Here is a 23,753-nt window from a genome sequence, read left to right on the forward strand (position 1 = left end):
AAACGCAAAAGCTGTCAAGCCGACCTCTTCGCACTTAATCGGCCATAACATGAGCTACAGAGGTCCAAATGATGCGGTTTCAATTGGGTTGAAAAGCTAACATCCGGGGCTTCGAAACGATATAAGATTGGCAATAGTTGCTACACGTATGGTGATGCGTACACGCACTGTACACGCACGCGTTGTTGCTGCCATATGGTCCACTTAAAGCAATACGTGGCCAGCGAATTCTAAAGCCTTGTGGGCCTAATCTAACTCATTTCTGATGCTATTTAAGCCAAGGATTGAAGGGAGAATGGGGATACTTTCATACTTTAGAAGTTAGTTACCATTAGTTTAGTTTAGCTTAGTTTAGTAGTTAGAGTTAGTTTCTAGAGAGAGAAGCTCTCACTTCTCTCTAGGATTAGGATTAGGTTTAGTTCTTAGATCTAGGTTTTAATCTTTGCTTTCTTCTACTTCTATCTCTCAATTCCTTGTAGTTACATTCATCTTTCTTCCATTCTTTTGTTGTAATTTCCTTTATGTTGTTCTTATGTTTTGTTGTAGATCTACTTTTGTTCCTTCCTTTCTCTTTCAATTCAATTCAAGGTAAATCATAATAATTGTGTTCCTTTTGATTTGTTGTTATTAATTCTTTGCAATAATTGTTGTTAGATTTTGTTCTTGTTGTTGATTTACTATGTTTTCCTTTTGTGCCTTCCAAGTGTTTGATGAAATGCTTGGTTGGATTTTAGAGTAGAGTTTTATGTTCTTGGCTTGGAAAGGTAACTTAGGAACTCTTGAGTTACTAATGTCCAAGTAATTGATGATTGGGATCCATTGACTCTAGTTCTCACTAATGAGTTAGGACTTATGGACTAGGATTGATATAGCTCATTTGACTTTCCTTTACTCCTAGTTAGAGGATGATTTAATGAGATTAATCCTTGCCAATTCTCATATTGTGGTTAGTGATTAGGATAGAGATCCTTGACCACCAACCCTTGTCAAGACCTTTTTAGCCATTAGTTTACTTTCTTGCCATTTATCTTATATGCCTCTTATCAAAACCCCCAAAATAATTCATAACCAATAACAAGACACTTTATTGTAATTCCTAGGGAGAACGACCCGAGGTTCAATACTTCGGTTTATAAATTTATGGGTTTGTTTTAGTGACAAACAAATTTTGCATGAAAGGATTATTGTTGGCTTAGAAACTATACTTTCAACGAGATTCCATTAGTGAAAATTCTAAACTGTTAAAAATCTAATCATCACTAAGCTTCCCACCTAACCAATATAACAACCTATACAATTCAAAGCTAACCTAACTACCCATTCTTCACTTTTTCACACATTTATGCATTCTATTTTTGGTCACCACACATATGCATTGACTCTTATTGAACTTCACTTTGGGCCTTTTGTCCCCTTTTTATTGCTTTTCTTTTTTCTTTCTTTTCTATATATATTTTTTTTGTTTTTCTCATTTTTTTCTTCTTTTCAAACTAAAATATATAAAGAACATCAATTCATATGGTTTACACATGATTAATACATGAGTATATACCTAATTCCCAAAATTTTTCAACAAAAACACAAACACACCTTTATCTCTACCCAATGTTCCCAACTCTCCCAAAATCAATTGATAAACACTCTCACTAGCCTAAACTAATCAAAGATCCAAATAAGGGACATTTATTGTTTTTCACTTAGGCTTGTAATGTGCTACAATTATGAACAAATGGGTTAAGCATAGGCTCAAAATTGGCTAACAATGGAAGATAAAAGGTAGGCTATTTGGGTAAGTGAGCTATTTAAACAATGGCCTCAATCATATAAATGCATGTATACACAAAATAATGGACATAAAAAATCAAAAAAATCAAAGACTACAATCATAGGAAGAGAATAATGCACACAAGAATGAAAATAAGTGGTTATGTATGATGTAACCACATAATTGCGGCTCAAATCTCACATGCTTGTGTTCTTAGCTCAAGAACATGATCCAAAAAATATATAATTCAAGCAAGTTCTAAAAAATATTTTTTTTCAATCAATTGGGGTGCCCTATAGATAAAATTCTTGAAAAATTTCATTATTTTGACTAAGTTTAATATATACATATGCAATGCAACCAAAAATCCTAAGAGACCTAAAAGTGAAATGCAAAAGTGTTGGGATTAGAAATTTGTTACCCAAAAACGCCGAGTGGTCGGATGACCTCCCCACACTTAAAAATTTGCATCGTCCTCGGTGCACTCAAAGATGAGCAAAGGGGTATGGCGACCTTCCTAGTTGCCACCTCCAGCTGGTGGGTCAACCGGTTGCTGCATGTCCTTTTCCTACTTCCATTTTTGCTTATGATGACTTATCCTGAAAATAGAATACAGGAGATAATAAGACAAGTAAATGCACAAGCAAGGAAGCATGGATTGTTGGAATGAGGTAATTCACTAGAATTGAGTGAGTGAGTTAATGTGACATTGATGAAAAATAGGCATGTGGGTCCTAACTTGCATGCGGTTTAGAACTCACACCCTAGTATTTAAAAGCCATGTCACAATTACGCAAAAGAAGTATGCACTTCACTCATTCTAGTGTGCTTGAAGTACTTCAAAAGACTTGTAGGTTAAGGCAACCAAACAAGTAGTGAAGAAGCATAAAAGCACTCAAGCAAAAATCAAGCAATTGTGAAATTGGATAATGCATGGACATTGATTGATGTGTAAGTGAACTTAATAAACATAATGGCATATGAAACTTACACCATCAATGACACCTATTGAAGTTGTTGCAACACCTAAGTGACATAGAGGTGAAATACATGGATGCTATGAAACTTAGGGAAAAGAATATAAAAGTCAAAATCAATCACATAGCAAACATGGTCCATAAAGCTAAGAAAGCTCAAAAATATGTTACTAGGTAAGCTTTCGATCCAATTTCACAATTCTACAATCTCAATGCATGAAACAAGTGATGTGCATAAGGGTAAACCACAAACAAGCATCTCCTAAAAAATGCAATGATAATATACAATTGCCTAGCAATGGATGATGAATGCATGGTGGCCAAAACATGCAATTCAAAAGAGTTAAGAAGCTTAAAGACAATGTAACATTCACTTGGTGTTCACAAATTTTAAACATGAAAACTCAAAATCAAGTGATAAAATATAACCTCAACAAAGACATCCAACAATGAAAATTAAAAATAATGATGTTAAAATAACATCTCATCAATAATCACCAGCAAGAAATAGTAAACAAGATTAATAATCCAACACTTATAAAGAAAAATAGAAAACAAAATGAAAATGTACTAATTAAACAATTAACTAACTAATTAAAAGAAGTGTTTGGTAGTGTTGGGTGATGATTGATGGGTGGAAAGAGAAGAGAAGAAGGAAAGAAATGGAAAGAAGAGAAGAAAAGAAGGTGGGTGAAACAGGGCAATCCACGCGTGCGCGTCATGTGCGCGTAAGCGTGGATTGATGAAATGGCAATGATGCGTACGCGCAAGGTACGCGTACGCGTGCCCTGGGGCACAAAGTTGGCACACTTCAGGCACAACTCTTGGGTGAATGTATGGAAAGTGGAAAAACTCAATCCACGCGTATGCGTGCATGACACGTGTGCGTGGATGGTTGAAATTACTTGGGTCACGCGTACGCGTGGAGTGTGCGTGTGCGTGGATGGTGCTCTGTTTTTCAAAATTTTTCTATGTTTTTTGCACCAAACCAAGCATTCCAAACCTCCAACAACTACCAAAACATCATAAAACCTTATTTAACATACTAAACTCCCAAATGAACATATCTAACCAAACAAAACATAAAATTAAACTAATTATTAGCAATATTTACAAAAACAAAAAAGAAAAGATGTTACCATGGTGGGGTGTCTCCTACTTAGTACTTTTGTTTATTGTCCTTAAGTTGGACTTATGGGGAGCTCTTATCAAGCTGGCTTGTGCTTGACTCCATCCTTGAATATCCACCAATGTTTGGACTTCCATTGTGCTTCATCATTCAAAGTTACTATCTCCAAGTTTTGATGGAGTTCTTCACAAACCATGGGCTCCCAAAGTTGATATTCCTTGTGCCATCCGGGATCCCACACTTTGTTCTCACACCCATCCTTGAGTTGATCATGGTGATTTCCTCCGAGTGGCAAGAGAGATGAATTCTCATGGAAAAATCAAACTAACCTCCTAGACCCATCAAATTGAGCACTAGTCCAACCCTTGCTCCTTGAAGCTTCAACCATAATGAGCCTAGACTTACAACGCCAATCACTAAACATCCTCCTCTTACGCTTAATTCCACAAAGTGCCCTAAGTTGTCCATTCGTCTCAAGCAAACCAAATTCAAGTGAGATAATAAAGCTAAGAGTTATAAGTTTTACCCACTCAAATGAAGGATTGGATGACAACCTAGGTGGAAGAGTTCCCAATGATATTGACAAGGCGCGCTCTACTCCCATCCATCCTCTCCTAGAGGGTTCCACCACTTGGCAAAGTTTTCAAGTTCCTCCTCTTGCCAAGCTTCCTCAAGTTCAAGTTCTTCTTCACCAATGCCTTTAATCTCTTCCCCATCACTCAAATCATAGATAGGAGGTTTAGTAAAATCTACATCATCATCAATTCCAAGCATAGTAGGGAAGGACTCTTCAAACTCAAAAGGATCATATGTTGATGCAGAATCATCATAAATAGGAGGACCTATTTCTTGGGTCACTTCTTCCAATTCTTCAATCACATTGTGCCTTGGAGGTTGTGCACTTTCCTCCTCAACATCAACTTCAAATTCCATGGAAGAAGGTTCTTCAACTTGTGATTCCTCTATGTACTCAACATATCTTAAGGTGCCAACCACTACTTCCTTTGGTTCAATAACCTCTACCTCCTCCTTTTGTTGCATTTCTTGCTTTAACTTCTCTTCTTCACCTTGGAGCTTCAAGTCCATTCCCTCACTAAGCTCCTTGGGTGCTTCTCCACATTCAACAATGGGAGTGCCTTGATCGCATAAGCTTAGGCGGGATGAGACTATGTTACCAATGGCTTCTACTATGATAGCCATTTTTGCTCTTAACTCCGCAAACTTCTTTTCATCCTCCTCTTGTCGCTTCAAGAGATGAGATTCAAGATCTCACAATTCTAGCATGGGGGCTTCATCGGGAGGCGATGGTGGAAGAGAGGGTTCATTGTTTGAGGGAAGGTTGTTGTAATTAGAAGGTGGTTCATATTGGTGAAATTCTTGAGGTAGTGTGTATGGACTTTGTGGTTCATGGGAGTATGGGTGTTGGAGTGGTGGTGGCTCTAGAGATGGTTCATATGGTGATTGGTATGGTAGATATGGGTTGGGATCATCTGGAGGTGAATGGTGGTATGAGGCTTGTGAGTATGGTGAAGGGCTATATTGAGGAGGGGGTTCATATGCATATGATGATTGCGGTTGACAACCACAATGAGGGTCATCACATACATTAGATTGGTATGCATCAAGATTTGAATTGTACCCATAAGAAGCTGGAGGAGGTTATTGCCAAGAAGGTTGTCCATAAGCTTGGGACTTCTCCCACCTTTGATCTCCAAATCCTTGATGCATGTTGTCATTGTAATTTCCATCTCCTACAACATAGTTAGAATCACACTCATAGCCAAAGTCATGAGAATTCATAGTGAAAAAGAAAATAAAAACAAAAGCTAACAAGAAACAAAGAGAACAAAATCCTACAACTAGCAAAAACTAACAAACAAACCAAAATCAAGATATTCACAATATATACAATAGCCAATAACATAGCACCATTGCGCTCTCCGGCAACGGTGCCATTAATTTGATACAAAGGATTTATACCGGTTCGGAATTCCACAAAATAATTCTGTTATTAGTATAGTCCAAACTGATAGTCAATCCTCGAATCAAATTAAATTTGGTTTTGTCACAAGTAGCAAACCCCAAATAAGAATTATCCGAAGTATTTGGACTCCGAGTCGTCTCACGAGGATCGCAATGAAGTGGTCAATTATTGGCTATGAAGGAGTATTTTGGGGTTTTTGGAATAAGAGACATGAAAAGTAAATGATAAGAAAATTCAAATAACAAAAAGGCCTTGGCAAGGGTTGGTGGTCAAGGATCTCTATCCTTATCACTAACCACAACATGAGAATTGGCAAGGATCAACCCTATTAAGTCATCCTCTAACTAATAAAGGAGAGTCAAATGAGCTATGTCAATCCAAGTCCATAAGTCTTAGTTCTCCACCAATTCAATTAGTGAGATCTAAGGTTAATGGCTCCCAATCATCAATCACTTGGACATTAGCAACTCAAGAGTTCCTAAGTTACCTTCCCAAGCCAAGAGCATAAAATTCTACTCTAAAGCCCAACCAAGCATTTTATCAAACACTTGGTGGGTACAAAAGGAAAGCATAATAAATGACAAGAATTAGTGAAATCTAACAACTATAAATTGCAAGGAAAATGAGATCACAACTCAAATCAACAATAAAAGAACCTCAAACATTAAATTGCATTAAAGGAAAGGTCCAAATCCAACAAGAGTCATCATCACAAAAGATAGCAAAAAGGGGAATTAACATGAAAACTAAGAAGAATCAAGAATAGAAACATGAAATTGTAGAGAAAACAAGATGAGAACATGAAATTGGAACTAGATTTAAGATGAAATAAACGTAATCTAACTTAATTCTAGAGAGAAGATGGAGCTTCTCTCTCTAGAAACTAAGCTATATAATATTAATGCTACAACCAATTGTTCCCCCTTTACTTGGGCTTCAATTCTGCATGAAATACACTCAGAAACATGTTGGAATTGGGCCTGACCTGCTCAGAAATCACCCCCAGCGTTTTGCCTTTAAGTGAGTCACGTGCGAGTATCAGCGCGTACGCGCCATGTGCGCGTGCGCGTCGATTGGCTAATTCTTCATCTGCGCGGACGCGGCATGTACGCATGCGCGTCCTTAGGCGAACTCACTTTTGCGCGCGCACGCCTTGTACGCGTGTGCGCCCATCGATGCATTCCCAATCTTGGTTTCTTTATGTATTCTCTACTTTGTATGCTTTTTTTCTCATTTCTTCCATCCAATACTTGCCCTATGAACCTGAAATCACTCAGCAAACATATCAAGGCATCGGATGGAGTTAAAGTGAGTTAAAATGACCAATTTAAGGGCCTAAAAAGTATGTTTTTTACACTTAAGCACAATTCAAGGGAGAATTACAAAACCATGCTATTTTATTGAATAAATGTGAAAAAAATGATAAAATTCCCTAAAATAAGTATAAGATAAACCACAAAATCGGTGTTTATCAACGACCCAGTACACTTGCTAGTTCAGTTGTAGGAAGTGTGGGAATTCGCACTACCAATCATGATACTTTAATTTCTTTGACTTACAAATTTCAAGATGATAATTATAATGTAAAAGCAACATATTATAATTCAAATCAAACTATGCTTATAGAAGGAAGAGCACACATGCATATAGAAGAAATAGAAGACAATCATGCAATTGAATGTACAGAAAACAAATGAGACGAAAAGGAACTTAACCACCTTGTAGATTTTTATCATCATTGTTGTTATTTTTCTCCTATTCCTTTCCTCCCACACCAAACTTAGAATGATTACTTATCCTCAATCAACAAATAAAACATTGGTGATGGAATTTATGATTAATCATGAATGTCTTCAAGAAAAAATGTGAGGAATGCATGTGTTTAAGCAAGCAAAATTAAAAATAACAATGAAGGCCAAAGGAACAGAGACAATGTGATTGCATTAATAAGTGGGTTGTGCATGATACTTTGAATGAAAGGTAAGTGGCGACACCAAACTTATTCTATGCAATCATGCCAAATTATTTGAAAGTAAAACTAAGTAAAGCAAGAAATTGTTACCAACGGTTGGGTTGCCTCCCAACAAGTGCTCTTTTAATGTCATTAGCTTGACATGTTGGTTCTTTTCTTCCTCTTCTTCCAATTGGTTAAAAGAAATGACTTTAGGGGAGAACAGGAGAAAATTGATGTCCCCTATTTTGACATCCTTTTAACAAGCTTTCTTTTGTTATTAGCTTGATTTACTTTGCTTGTTGGGGAAGGGATTGAATTGCTTTTAGTTGACTTTCTCTTTTTCATGGATGTTGTCTTTTGTTCCTTAGTCACAATCCTCTTTTCTGTACTTTCCTTAATTCCCTTCACTTTTTTATTTTAGGAATTGGTTGTTATGTGATGGTTGGAGTGTCCTCTTCATCAAGAACTTTTTTAATTGGTGGTTCAATTAAATCACCCTCCATGCAACTCTCTGTTTCATTGAAATGTAAACTCCTCTAGGTTAGGGATTGTGTCACTAGAAAAGGCATTGGTGGATCTTTCAGAGAGTTGTTTTGCAATTTGTCCTAATTGTACCTCAAGATTTCTTATGAATGCCTCTCAATTTCTCATGATTGTCTCTTGACTTTTTATGAATTTTTCTAATGCAAGTTCAAGAGTAGAAAGCCTTTGGGATTCTTGAGATGGTTATGTAGGGTATGATTATAATTGATGAAAGTTATTTGGAGCATTAAGGTGAGTATTTTGTGTGTTCACTGGAGGTGCATTGAAGTTGTTTTAGAAGTTGTGGAATGAGTTTTGTGGGTAATGAAATAAGTGAAGTGAATTTTGTGGTGAGGTAAAGTCAAGTAATGAAGGCTTTTGATATGAAAAATCATGAGGTGAGGTTGTACAATCTTGCATGAATGTATTCAATGCACGATCAAGTGATGATGGTTCTTGATGGACAGAATGTGGGGCATTAAAATCTCTTTGATTTTGACTTTTCCAGCCACCATTTGGGTAGTTTCTCCACTCATAAGAGTATGAATCATATTGTGGCTCTGGGAAGTATCCAATTTCATTTGATTACTCAAACTCCATCATTTCTTATTGATATTCCCAGCAACAATTAGCATAGTAAAATGAATCATTTTGTGGTAGTGGAAAGTATCCCATGTAATTCGATGTATACACCATTCTTCTTTGAAAATCTCTATATCAAACAACACAATCACCAAGAGAAAAAGAAATTGAACTCCCCTTTGTCATAATTGAAGAAATTTCTTATGAGGCAATATCACAAACGGTTAACTAGCAATAGAAAATAAAGAAACAAAAGAAATTAAATGAACAAAACAAAAAGAGAAAAAATGTTTAATCTAGGTAACTAATCAATCGGCAATTTGTTAATCATAATTAATCCCCATCAATGGCGCCAAAAACTTGATACAGAATTTGATGAACAATATCCACCGGCAAGTGCACCAAGTCGTAATCAAGTAATAACTCACTATGAGTGAGGTCGATCCCACGAGGATTAAAGGATTAAACAAGTAATAGTTGATTGATTATTCTAGTTAGACAGATCAATTTTGAGTGATAAGCAAACAAGAAATGTAAATGACATAAAATTAAATAGAAGTTATAAAGAACAAGAAAGTAAATGACAAGAATATAAAGTGTTGGAAAATTAAAGAGCAAGAAAAGTAAAATACGCAAAAGTAACGTGCAAGAAAGAAAAGTGTAAGAAAGTAAAGTCCAGGAAAGTAAATCGTTAAAACTAAGAATAAGAGAAATTAGGGATTCAAGATGTTAATTTCTCTTGAATCAATAGTTCTCACTTTCCTCTCAATCATGTAGAGTAGATCTATGGCAGATCATAAGTAATTGAATTTCAATCTCTTCGTAATTCAATTTCTCTTAACATTATCAATTGTCAATATCTTGATCTATTGTTCATGAGAAGAGGTGAAGAACAATTACAGATCCCAAGTCACACAACCCTCAAAATCTTGATTCAAAGTGATTACATCTTATATATCAAGCTCTGGATTATCAATCAAGAGAATTATGAGACTAGAACATCAAACTGAATTACCATAAATCTTTTCTCAAGCTCATCATGGAATTCGAATATATCTAATCCCTCTCTCGATAGAATTAGATTTTTGAAGCATAAAGACTCTCTCTTAGATGAACAATGCTTGAATTAAGAAGAAAAGTAATAAAATAAATTCATTGAAATGAAACACAGCTCCTCTCCCCATGTTGGAAATTAGAGACTCATAACTAAATAAATTACAAAATGGGTATGAAAGAAAATGGAAGAGGAGAAGTAAATGAGTGAGCAGAGAAGAGTTCGAAGACCCCTCTCCGAGTGGTGTGTCCTCTAATGATAAAACTAAAGCCCTATTTATAAGCTATCTTCAATTACAAAATTAAATGAAATTCAAATTTATAATTAAATGAAAATTTTCTAACTACTTTTAGATGATTCTTGTGGCCTTAATTGGTTGATAATCGTGGACTTGCTGAGGTCACTTGAAGTTGGGCGTTTGAAACATGAGTAATGCCATGGTATTGAGCTACCACGTTTTTGGAGCCATTACCGGGGATTATGAGAGTTGTGAAAAAGTATTGTTCACAATTTCGCGCACCAAGTTTTTGGCGCCGTTGCCGGGGATTGTTCTAGTTTTGAGCAAGCTTTTGGTAACATCAGTGCCAAGATCCGGCAACAACATCAAGTTTTTGGCGTTATTGCCAGGGATTGTTCAAGGTTGGACAACTGACGGTTCATCTTGATGCTTAGATTAGGTATTTATTTTTTTTTTTTCGAAATTCTTGAAGATGAATTCTAGAGTTTCATGATGATTTGTTGAAATCTGGCTGGCTGAGAAGCCATGTCTAATCTCATTGGACCGAGGTTTCAACTTATCACCACAAGAGCTTGTTGATTTCTTATCAATCTTGCTTTTGGAGCAGTGATCTGCTAAGGCTTGGCTGGCCTTTGGTCATGTCTAGTGTTTTGGACCGAAGCTTTCTTTGAGAGCTTGGCTGGCTGTGAAGCCATGTCTAATTCCTGGACCGGAGTCTTAGACTAGCATTGCACTGATTCCTGGAATTCTCATTAAGAATTTTGATATCTTTTTCCACTTAATTTTCGAAAAACACAAAAAAAAAATTACAAAACCATAAAATCAAAAAAATATTTCTTGTTTGAGTCTAGTGTCTCATCCTAAGTTTGGTGTCAATTGCATGCATTCATATGTCTTAGTGATCTTCAAGATGTTCTTGATGATTTACTTGCTCTGATCTTTGAAATTCTATTGACTTGAGTGTTTTGTGTGTCTCATATGCATTTCCATTTTGTTAGTGTCAGTAGTATACAAACTGCTAAGTTTGGTGTCTTGCATGCATTGTTATTTGATTCTTGTTGCATTTTGATTTTTCCTTATTATTAAAAATCCAAAAATATTTTTAATTTGTGTCTTTTCAAGTCAATAATACAGAGAATTGAAGATTCAGAACATACAGCAGAGGAATTGCACAGAAAAAGCTGGGCGTTCAAAACGCCCAGTGAAGAAGGACAGACTGGCGTTTAAACGCCAGCCAGGGTACCTGGTTGGGCGTTTAACGCCCAAAAGGGTAGCATTTTGGGCGTTAAACGCCAGAATGGATACCATTCTGGGCGTTTAACGCCAGGATGGCTAGAAGGGAAGATTCTGTTTTCAAATCAAATTTTTTTTATTAGTTTTCAAAATCTTTTCAAAATCAAATCTTTTTCAAATCAATTTTTCAATCAAATCTTTTTCAAAACCAATTTCTTTCCATTTTTAAAGATACTTACTATCAATTAATGATTTGATTCAACATTTCAAGTATGTTACCTTTTCTGTTGAGAAAGGTTTAATGTTTGAATCATATCTTTTCTTGTTAGTCAAGTTTCTAATTTTCAAACCAAATCTTTTTTAAAATGTTTTTCAAATCATATCTTCTTAATCACATTTTTTTTTAAATCAATCATATCTTCTTAACCACATCTTTTTCAAAATAGTTTTCAATCAAATCCTTTTGATTTCTAATTTCAAAATCTTTTTCAAAAATCACTTGATTTCTTTTCCATTTTCATCTTCGAAAATTAAGTAATGTTTCTCAAAAATGTTTTCAAAATTTTTCACTTAATTTTCGAAAATTACTTCCCTCCTTCTCACTTCCTTCCATTTATGGACTAATACTATTCCTTAATGCAAAATTCGAACTCCATCTTCTCTGATAAGTTCGAATTTTCTACTTCTGTCTTCTACTCTTCTTTTCCTCTGACACCTAAAGGAATCTCTATACTGTGACATGGAGGATTCCACATTTTCTTGTTCTCTTCTCTTTCTTATGAGCAGGAGCAAAGACAAAGGCATTCTTGTTGAGGCTGATCCTGAACCTGAAAGGACCTTGAAGAGAAAGCTAAGAGAAGCCAAAGCACAACTCTCTTTAGAGCACCTGAACGAACTCTTCAAGGAGGAAGAACAAATGGCAGCCGAAAACAACAACAATGCCAACAATGCAAGGAAGGTGCTTGGTGACTTTATTGCACCTACTCCCGATTTCTATGGGAGAAGCATCTCTATCCCTGCCATTGGAGCAAACAACTTTGAGCTTAAGCCTCAATTAGTTTCTCTAATGCAACAGAATTGCAAGTTCCATGGACTTCCACTGGAAGATCCTCATCAGTTTTTAGCTGAGTTCTTGCAAATCTGTGACACTGTCAAGACTAATGGGGTTGACCCTGAGGTCTACAGACTTATGCTATTCCCTTTTGCTGTAAGAGACAGAGCTAGAACATGGTTGGACTCTCAACCTAAAGAAAGCCTGGACTCTTGGGAAAAGCTAGTCAATGCCTTCTTGGCAAAGTTCTTTCCACCTCAAAAAATTGAGTAAGCTTAGAGTGGAAGTCCAAACCTTCAGACAGAAGGAAGGAGAATCCCTCTATGAAGCTTGGGAAAGATACAAACAATTGATCAGAAAGTGTCCCACTGATATGCTTTCTGAATGGAGCATCATAGGTATTTTCTATGATGGTCTCTCTGAACTGTCTAAGATGTCTTTGGATAGCTCTTCTGGAGGATCTCTTCATCTGAAGAAGACGCCTACTGAAGCTCAAGAACTGATTGAAATGGTTGCAAATAACCAATTCATGTACACTTCTGAAAGAAATCCTGTGAACAATGGGACTAGTCAGAAGAAAGGAGTTCTTGAGATTGATACTCTGAATGCCATATTGGCTCAGAACAAAATATTGACTCAACAAGTCAATATGATTTCTCAAAGTCTGTCTGGAATGCAAAATGCACCAAGCAGTACTAAGGAAGCTTCATCTGAGGAAGAAGCTTATGATCCTGAGAACCCTTCAATAGAAGAGGTGAATTACATGGGAGAACCCTATGGAAACACCTATAATCCTTCATGGAGGAATCATCCAAATCTTTCATGGAAGGATCAACAGAAACCTCAACAAGGTTTCAATAATAATAATGGTGGAAGAAACAGGTTTAGCAACAGCAAGCCTTTTCCATCATCTTCTCAGCAACAGACAGAGAGTTCTAAGCAGAATACTTCTGATTTAGCAACCATGGTCTCTGATCTAATCAAGACCACTCAAAGTTTCATGACTGAAACAAGGTCTTCCATTAGAAATTTGGAAGGACAAGTGGGTCAGCTGAGCAAGAAAATTACTGAACTCCCTCCAAGTACTCTCCCAAGCAATACAGAAGAAAATCCAAAAGGAGAGTGCAAGGCCATCAACATGGCCGAATTTTGGGAGGAAGAAGAGGCAGTGAACGCCACTGAGGAAGGCCTCACTGGGCGTCCACTGGCCTCCAATGAGTTCCCTAATGAGGAACCATGGGAATCTGAGGCTCAAAATGAGACCATAGAGATTCCATTGGACTTACTTCTGCCATTCATGAGCTCTGAAGAGGATGAGTATGTCACTGAAGAGCAAGTTGCCAAATACCTTGGAGCACTCATGAAGCTAAATGACAAGTTATTTGGAAATGAGACTTGGGAGGATGAACCTCCTTTGCTCACCAAAGAACTGGATGACTTGTCTAGGCAGAAACTGCCTCAAAAGAGGCAGGACCCTGGGAAGTTTTCAATACCTTGTACCATAGGCACCATGACCTTCAAGAAGGCCTTGTGTGACTTAGGGTCAAGTGTAAACCTCATGCCCCTCTCTGTAATGGAGAAGCTAGGGATCTTTGAGGTACAAGCTGCAAGAATCTCACTAGAGATGGCAGACAACTCAAGAAAACAAGCTTATGGACTTGTAGAGGATGTTTTGGTGAAGATTGAAGACCATTACATCCCTGCTGATTTCATAGTCCTAGAGACTGGGAAGTGCATGGATGAATCCATCATCCTTGGCAGACCCTTCCTAGCCACAGCAAAGGCTGTGATTGATGTTGATAGAGGAGAGTTGATCATTCAAGTGAATGAAGAGTCCTTGGTGTTTAAGGCCCAAGGATATCCCTCTGTCATCATGGAGAGGAAGCATGAAAAGCTTCTCTCAAAACAGAGCCAAACAGAGCCCCCACAGTCAAACTCTAAGTTTGGTGTTGGGAGGCCACAACCAAACTCTAAGTTTGGTGTTGAACCCCCACATTCAAACTCTAAGTTTGGTGTTGGGAGGTTCCAACACGGTTCTGAGCATTTCTGAGGCTCCATGAGAGTCCTCTGTCAAGCTAATGACACTAAAGAAGCGCTTGTTGGGAGGCAACCCAATGTTTTATATTTAATTATTTTCTTTTGTTATTTTATCTCTTTTGTAGGTTGATGATCATGAGAAGTCACAAAATTAATTGAAAAAGCAAAAACAGAATGAAAAACAGAAAGAAAAACAGCACACCCTGGAGGAAGATGCTGCTGGCGTTTAAACGCCAGTAAGCCTAGCAGTTGGGCGTTTAACGCCCAGTCTGGCACCATTCTGGGCGTTTAACGCCAGAAAGGGGCACCAGACTGGCGTTAAACGCCAGGAAAGGGCAAGAACCTGGCGTTAAACGCCAGGAATGGGCACCAGCCCGGCGTTTAACGCCAGAATTGGCTCAAAACGTGAATTTTGATGCCATTTGGTGCAGGGATGACTTTTCCTTGACACCACAGGATCTGTGGACCCCACAGGACCCCACCACCACTCTCTCTCTTCTTCCCCCATTCACCAATCACCTCAACACCTCTTCCCCAAAAACCCTTCACCTATCAAATCCCATCTTTCTCTTCACCACTCACATCCATCCTTCATAAATCCCCACCAACCTCACCCTTCAAATTCAAACCACTTTCCCTCCCAAACCCACCCATAATGGCCGAACCATTACCCCCCTCTCTCCTATATATACCCTTCTTCAACCCTTCATTTTCACACAACCTAAACACCACTTCTCCCCCTCTTTGGCCGAACACACCACCATCTCCCTCTTCCTCATTTCTTCTTCTTCTTCTACTCTCTTCTTTCTTCTTTTGCTCGAGGACGAGCAAACATTTTAAGTTTGGTGTGGTAAAAGCATTGCTTTTTGTTTTTCCATAACCATTTATGGCATCCAAGGCCGGAGAAACCTCTAGAAAGAGGAAAGGGAAGGCAAAAGCTTCCACCTCCGAGTCATGGGAGATGGATAGGTTCATCTCAAGGGTGCATCAAGACCACTTCTATGAAGTTGTGGCCTTGAAGAAGGTGATCCCGAGGTCCCCTTTTCACTCAAAAAGGGTGAATATCCGGAGATCCGACATGAGATCCGAAGAAGAGGTTGGGAGGTTCTTACCAACCCCATTCAACAAGTCGGAATCTTGATGGTTCAAGAGTTCTATGCCAATGCATGGATCACCAAGAACCATGACCAAAGTGTGAACCCGAATCCAAAGAATTATCTTACTATGGTTCGGGGGAAATACTTGGATTTTAGTCCGGAGAGTGTGAGGGTGGCGTTCAACTTGCCTATGATGCAAGGAGATGAACATCCTTACACTAGAAGGGTCAACTTTGATCAAAGGTTGGACCAAGTCCTCACAGTCATATGTGAAGAGGGCGCACAATGGAAGCAAGATTCAAGGGGAAAGCCGGTCCAATTGAGAAGGCATGACCTCAAGCCCGTGGCTAGAGGATGGTTAGAGTTCATACAACGCTCAATCATTCCCACTAGCAACCGGTCCGAAGTTACCATAGACCGGGCTATCATGATCCATAGCATCATGACTGGAGAAGAAATAGAGGTTCATGAGGTTATAGCCCAAGAACTCTATAAGGTGGTGGACAAGTCCTCTACCTTGGCAAGGCCCATCACTAAGAAGAGGATGGAGCACACAAGAGATCCCACTCATCATGAAATCCCTGAGATTCCTCAAGGGATGCACTTTCCTCCACAAAACTATTGGGAGCAACTAAACACCTCCCTAGGAGAATTGAGTTCCAACATGGGACAACTAAGGGTGGAGCATCAAGAACACTCCATCATCCTTCATGAGATTAGAGAAGATCAAAGAATCATGAAGGAGGAGCAACAAAGACAAGGAAGAGACATTGAGGAGCTCAAGCACCCCATAGGATCTTCAAGAGCAAGAAAGAGCCGCCATCACTAAGGTGGACCCGTTCTTTGATTTCCTTGTTCTTTATTCCTCTGTTTTTCGAATTTTAGTGCTTATGTTTATCCATGTTTGTGTCTTGTGATCATTAGTGTCTTAGTGTCTATGCCTTAAAGTTATGAATGTCCTATGAATCCATCACCTTTCTTGAATAAAAATGTGTTTAAATGAAAAAGGAAGAATTGCATGAATTTTGAATTTTATAACAGTTTAATTATTTTGATGTGGTGGCAATATTTTTGTTCTCTGAATGTATGCTTAAACAGTGCATATGTCTTTTGAATTTGTGGTTCATGAATGTTGGCTCTTGAAAGAATGATGAAAAAGGAGACATGTTACTGAGGATCTGAAAAATCATTACAATGATTCTTGAAGCAAGAAAAAGCTATTCAAAAAAAAATCGAAAAAAAAAACGAAAAAATATATATATATATATAGAGAAATAAAGAGTTGTGATCCAAGGCAAATAAGAGTGTGCTTAAGAACCCTGGACACCTCTAATTGGGGACTTTAGCAAAGCTGAGTCACAATCTGAAAAGGTTCACCCAATTATGTGTCTGTGGCATGTATGTATCCGGTGGTAATACTGGAAGACAGAGTGCTTTGGGCCACAGCCAAGACTCAATAAATAGCTATGTTCAAGAATCATCATACTTTACTAAGAAAATCATTAACACTATCTGGACTCTGAGTTCCTAAAGAAGCCAATCATTCTGAATTTCAAAGGATAGAGTGAGATGCCAAAACTATTCAGAGGCAAAAAGTTAAAAGCCCCGCTCATCTAATTAATACTGATCTTCACAGATGTTTTTGGAATTCATTGCATATTCTCTTCTTTTTATCTTGTTTGATTTTTAGTTGCTTGGGGACAAGCAACAATTTAAGTTTGGTGTTGTGATGAGCGGATAATTTGTATACTTTTTGGCATTGTTTTTAGTATGTTTTTGTTATGATCTAGTTAGTTTTTAGTATATTTTTATTAGTTTTTAGTTAAAATTCACTTTTCTGGACTTTACTATGAGTTTGTGTGTTTTTCTGTGATTTCAGGTATTTTCTGGCTGAAATTGAGGGACCTGAGCAAAAATCTGATTCGGAGACCAAAAAGGACTGCAGATGCTGTTGGATTCTGACCTCCCTGCACTCGAAGTGGATTTTCTGGAGCTACAGAAGCCCAATTGGCGCGCTCTCAACGGCGTTGGAAAGTAGACATCCTGGGCTTTCCAGCAATATATGATAGTCCATACTTTTTCCAAGATTTGATGGCCCAAACCGGCGTTCAAAGTCACCTCAAGAAATCCCAGCGTTAAACGCTGGAACTGGCACCCAAATGGGAGTTAAACGCCCAAACTGGCACTAAAGCTGGCGTTTAACTCCAAGAGGAGTCTCTGCACGAAATTTGCTTCATTGCTCAGCCCAAGCACACACCAAGTGGGCCCGGAAGAGGATTTTTATGTCATTTACTCATTTCTGTACACCTTAGGCTACTAGTTCTTATAAGTAGGACCTTTTGCTATTGTATTAAAGGACTTTGGTAGCTATCTTCATTTTGTATGCTATCTTAGATCATTGGGAGGCTGGCCATTCGGCCATGCCTAGACCTTATGCTTATGTATTTTCAACGGTGGAGTTTCTACATACCATAGATTAAGGTGTGGAGCTCTGCTGTACCTCGAGTATTAATGCAATTACTATTGTTCTTCCATTCAATTCCGCTTGTTCTTTGTCCAAGATATCACTTGTTCTTCAACTTGATGAATGTGATGACCCGTGACACTCATCATCATTCTCACCCATGAACAAGGTGACTGACAACCACTCTTGTTCTACAAGCGATCAAGGCCCTAGTGAATATCTCTTGGATTCCTGATTGCACGATGCATGGTTGATCGCCTGACAACCGAGTGCTCGTCTGACAAACGAGCCAACCATTCTGTGAGATCAGAGTCTTCGTGGTATAGGCCAGAACTGATGGCGGCATTCAAGAGAATCCGGAAGGTCTAACCTTGTCTGTGGTATTCTGAGTAGGATTCAATGACTGAATGACTGTGACGTGCTTCAAACTCCTGAGGGCGGGGCGTTAGTGACAGACGCAAAAGAATCACTGGATTCTATTCCGGCCTGATTGAGAACCGACAGATGAATTCCGCTATGCTATGACAGAGCATATGCAATCGCTTTCACTGAGAGGATGGGAGGTAGCCACTGACAACGGTGAAACCCTTGCTTAAGCTTGCCATGGAAAGGAGTAAGAAGGATTGGATGAAGACAGTAGGAAAGCAGAGAGACGGAAGGGAAGGCATCTTCATGCGCTTATCTGAAGTTCCTACCAATGAATTACATAAGTATCACTATCTTTATCTTTTATGTTATTTTCGTTCATCACCATTACTATTTGAGTTTGCCTGACTAAGATTTACAAGATGACCATAGCTTGCTTCAATACTAACAATCTCCGTGGGATCGACCCTTACTCGCGTAAGGTTTATTACTTGGACGACCCAGTGCACTTGCTGGTTAGTTGTGCGAAGTTGTGTAATGCCATGGTATTGAGCTACCACATTTTTGGAGCCATTACCGGAGATTATGAGAGTTGTGAAAAAGTATTGTTCACAATTTCGCGCACCACAGGTCCAAGTGAAAAGCTTGAGACTGAGTGGTTAAAGTCGTGATCCAAAGCAAAAGAGTGTGCTTAAGAGCTCTGGACACCTCTAACTGGGGACTTTAGCAAAGCTGAGTCATAATCTGAAAAGGTTTACCCAGTCATGTGTCTGTGGCATTTATGTATCCGGTGGTAATATTGGAAAACAAAGTGCTTAGGGCCACGGCCAAGACTCATAAAAGTAGTTGTGTTCAAGAATCAACATACTTAACTAGGAGAATCAATAACACTATCTGAACTCTGAGTTCCTATGGATGCCAATCATTCTAAACTTCAAAGGATAAAGTGAGATGCCAAAACTGTTCAGAGGCAAAAAGCTACAAGTCCCGCTCATCTAATTAAAACTAATATTCATTGATGTCTTGAGATTTATAGTATATTCTCTTCTTTTTATCCTATTTGATTTTCAGTTGCTTGGGGACAAGCAACAATTTAAGTTTGGTGTTGTGATGTGCGGATAATTTATACGCTTTTTGACATTGTATTTAGGTGATTTTTAGTAAGATCTAGCTATTTTTAGGGATGTTTTCATTAATTTTTATGCAAAATTAACATTTCTGGACTTTACTATGAGTTTGTGTGTTTTTTTGTGATTTCAGGTATTTTTTGGCTGAAATTGAGGGACCTGAGCAAAAATCTGATTCAGGCTGAAAAAGGACTGCTGATGCTGTTAGATTCTGACCTCCCTGCACTCGAAATGGATTTTCTTGAGCTACGGAAATTTAAACGGCGCGCTCTTAACGGCGTTGGAAATTAGACATCCAGAGCTTTCCAGGAATATATAATAGTCCATACTTTGTTCGAGTTTAGAGGACACAAACTGGCGTTCAACGCCAGTTCCATGCTGCATTCTGGATTAAAACGCCAGAAACACTTCACAACCCAGAGTTAAATGCCGAAAACACGTTACAACTTGGTGTTTAACTCCAAGAAAAGCCTCTGCACGTGCAAAGCTCAAGCTCAGCCTAAACACACACCAAAGTGGGCCCCGGAAGTGGATTTCTACACTTAGACTTATTTTTGTAAACCCTAGTGGCTAGTTTAGTATAAATAGAACTTTTTACTATTGTACTAGTGTCAGTCTTTGACCAAGTCCTTTTCCCTATTTTCGAATTCATAGTCCATTTGTGGAGGCTGGCCATTCGGCCATGCCTGGACCATTATCACTTATGTATTTTCAACGGTGGAGTTTCTACACACCATAGATTAAGGTGTGGAGCTCTGCTGTACCTCGAGAATTAATGCAATTACTATTGTTCTTCTATTCGATTCAAGCTTATTCTTATTCTAAGATATTCGCTGCACTTCAACCTTGTGGATGTGATGATCCGTGACACTCATCATCATCCATCCTTATGAACGCGTGCTTGACAACCACTTCCGTTTTACCTTAGACCGAGCATGTATCTCTTGGATTCCTTAATCAGAATCTTTGTGGTATAAGCTAGAATCCTTTGGTGGCCATTCTTGAGAATCCGGAAAGTCTAAACCTTGTCTGTGGTATTCCAAGTAGGATTCAGGGATTGAATGACTATGACGAGCTTCAAACTCGCGATTGTTGGGCGCAGTGACAGACGCAAAAGAATCAATGGATTCTATTCCGACATGATCGAGAATCGACAGATGATTAGCCGTGCTGTGACAGAGCATTTGGACCATTTTAACTGAGAGTATGGAAAGTAGCTATTGACAACGGTGACGCCCTACATATTGCTTGCCATGGAAAGGAGTATGAAGGATTGGAGGAAGGCAGTAGGAAAGCAGAGATTCAGAAGGGACAAAGCATCTCCGTACACTTATCTGAAATTCCCACCAATAATTTACATAAGTATCTCTATATCTATTTTATGCTTTATTTATTTTATATTTGAAAACCATCATAATCATTAGAATCCGCCTAACTGAGATTTACAAGATGACCATAGCTTGAGTCACATATATATATTGTGGAACATGAATTTTTGAGCTAAGAACACAAGCAAGTGAGATTTGAGCCTAATGGTGTGGTTACATCTTATAACCATTTATTTTCCTTCTTGTGTGCATTATTCTCTTTCTATGATTGTAATCTTTGAATTGTTTGATTCTTTATGTCCATTATTTTGTGTATTCATGCATTTATATGATTGAGGCCATCATTTCATTAGCTCACTTACCCAAATGGCCTTACCTTCTATCTTCCTTTATTAGCCAAATTTGAGCCTACGATTAACCCACTTTGTTCTTAATTTAGCACATTACAAGCCTTAAAGCGGAAAACAATAAAAGTCCTTAATTTGGATCTTTGATTAGCTTAGGCTAGTGTGTGTGAGTACCATTTAAGTGTGGGAATCTTGGGACATTGGGTGAATAAAAGGATAGTTTTGTATTGTTATTGAAAATATTGGGAATTGGGTACATACTCATGTATTGATCAAATGTAAAACCTTATGCATTGAGGTTCTTGTATATAGAAAAAAATGAGAAAAACAAAAGAGAAAAAGAAAAAAAAATAATATGGAAAAGAAAAAAATAGAAAAAGAAAGAAATAAAAAGGGGACAAAATGCCCCAAAGTAAAGTCCGATAAGGGTCAATGCATAAGTGTTGTGAAATGAAAAGGAAATATATGTGAAAAAGTGAAAAATGGGTAGTTGGGTTAGAACTTAATTGTATAGGATGTCATAGGTTAGGTGGGAAGTCTAAGCTTATCAAAGATTCAAATCTCAAGCTCACTTAACCAAATATGCATCCTACCTTGACCCTAACCCCATTACAACCTAAGGAAAAGACCTCATGATACATGTATGCATGCATGAAATATATGTTGATTGTTAGAAGAAGAACAAATCTTAGAAAGCATGATTAGGGGAGAATTGAGAGAATCAACCCTAAACACTTGAGCGAATAGAGCGCAAACACATCCGGTGAGGGTTTGATGCTCAATTACATGTTTCCATCTATAAGTATCACTTTTCATGCAAGTTTGTAAAAATATTTAATAACTCAATTCAATTGTGGATTAGACTTGCTAGTCCTTAGCCCTTGTGCATATATGCTTCTTGGGAATTGATTTATTTTGACCAAGCAATTGCATTCATTTATATAGTTGCATATAAGTAGATTGCATTTAGTAGTTTCCATTGAATAAATGCCATACCCTTACTTCATTCTTGGTTTAAGCATGAGGACATGCTTGGTTTAAGTGTGGGGAGGTTGATAAACCCATTTGTAGGGTTTATCTTATGCTTCATTTAAGGGATTTTATGACCTTTTACCCACATTTATTCAATGAAATAGCATGGTTTTATAACTTCTCCTTTAATTGTGCTTAAGAGTGAAAACATGCTTTTTAGACTTAAAATAGCTAAATCTAATTCTCCTTGATTCCATTAGATGCCTTGATATGTTTGCTAAGTGATTTCAGATTTAGGAGGCAAGGATTGGACCAAGGGAATGAAGGAAAAGCATGTAGAAATGGAGAACTCATGAAGAAATAAAGGAAACGCAAAAGCTGTCAAGCCGACCTCTTCGCACTTAATCGGCCATAACATGAGCTACAGAGGTCCAAATGATGCGGTTTCAATTGGGTTGAAAAGCTAACATCCGGGGCTTCGAAACGATATAAGATTGGCAATAGTTGCTACACGTATGGTGATGCGTACACGCACTGTACACGCACGCGTTGTTGCTGCCATATGGTCCACTTAAAGCAATACGTGGCCAGCGAATTCTAAAGCCTTGTGGGCCTAATCTAACTCATTTCTGATGCTATTTAAGCCAAGGATTGAAGGGAGAATGGGGATACTTTCATACTTTAGAAGTTAGTTACCATTAGTTTAGTTTAGCTTAGTTTAGTAGTTAGAGTTAGTTTCTAGAGAGAGAAGCTCTCACTTCTCTCTAGGATTAGGATTAGGTTTAGTTCTTAGATCTAGGTTTTAATCTTTGCTTTCTTCTACTTCTATCTCTCAATTCCTTGTAGTTACATTCATCTTTCTTCCATTCTTTTGTTGTAATTTCCTTTATGTTGTTCTTATGTTTTGTTGTAGATCTACTTTTGTTCCTTCCTTTCTCTTTCAATTCAATTCAAGGTAAATCATAATAATTGTGTTCCTTTTGATTTGTTGTTATTAATTCTTTGCAATAATTGTTGTTAGATTTTGTTCTTGTTGTTGATTTACTATGTTTTCCTTTTGTGCCTTCCAAGTGTTTGATGAAATGCTTGGTTGGATTTTAGAGTAGAGTTTTATGTTCTTGGCTTGGAAAGGTAACTTAGGAACTCTTGAGTTACTAATGTCCAAGTAATTGATGATTGGGATCCATTGACTCTAGTTCTCACTAATGAGTTAGGACTTATGGACTAGGATTGATATAGCTCATTTGACTTTCCTTTACTCCTAGTTAGAGGATGATTTAATGAGATTAATCCTTGCCAATTCTCATATTGTGGTTAGTGATTAGGATAGAGATCCTTGACCACCAACCCTTGTCAAGACCTTTTAGCCATTAGTTTACTTTCTTGCCATTTATCTTATATGCCTCTTATCAAAACCCCCAAAATAATTCATAACCAATAACAAGACACTTTATTGTAATTCCTAGGGAGAACGACCCGAGGTTCAATACTTCGGTTTATAAATTTATGGGTTTGTTTTAGTGACA

The 23,753-nt window shown here is 37.9% G+C and overlaps 1 non-coding gene across 1 annotated transcript; it reads right to left on the minus strand.

Annotated features, from left to right (window-relative positions):
- Nucleotides 1-12,760: 12,760 nt before the first annotated feature.
- On the minus strand, nucleotides 12,761-12,868 carry LOC114927275 (small nucleolar RNA R71). The gene has a single exon (XR_003817620.1). It is a non-coding gene; the product is annotated as a small nucleolar RNA R71 (small nucleolar RNA).
- Nucleotides 12,869-23,753: the final 10,885 nt, after the last annotated feature.

The sequence above is a fragment of the Arachis hypogaea genome, unplaced genomic scaffold (assembly GCF_003086295.3).
Source record: "Arachis hypogaea cultivar Tifrunner unplaced genomic scaffold, arahy.Tifrunner.gnm2.J5K5 arahy.Tifrunner.gnm2.scaffold_103, whole genome shotgun sequence".
NCBI lineage: Eukaryota > Viridiplantae > Streptophyta > Magnoliopsida > Fabales > Fabaceae > Arachis > Arachis hypogaea.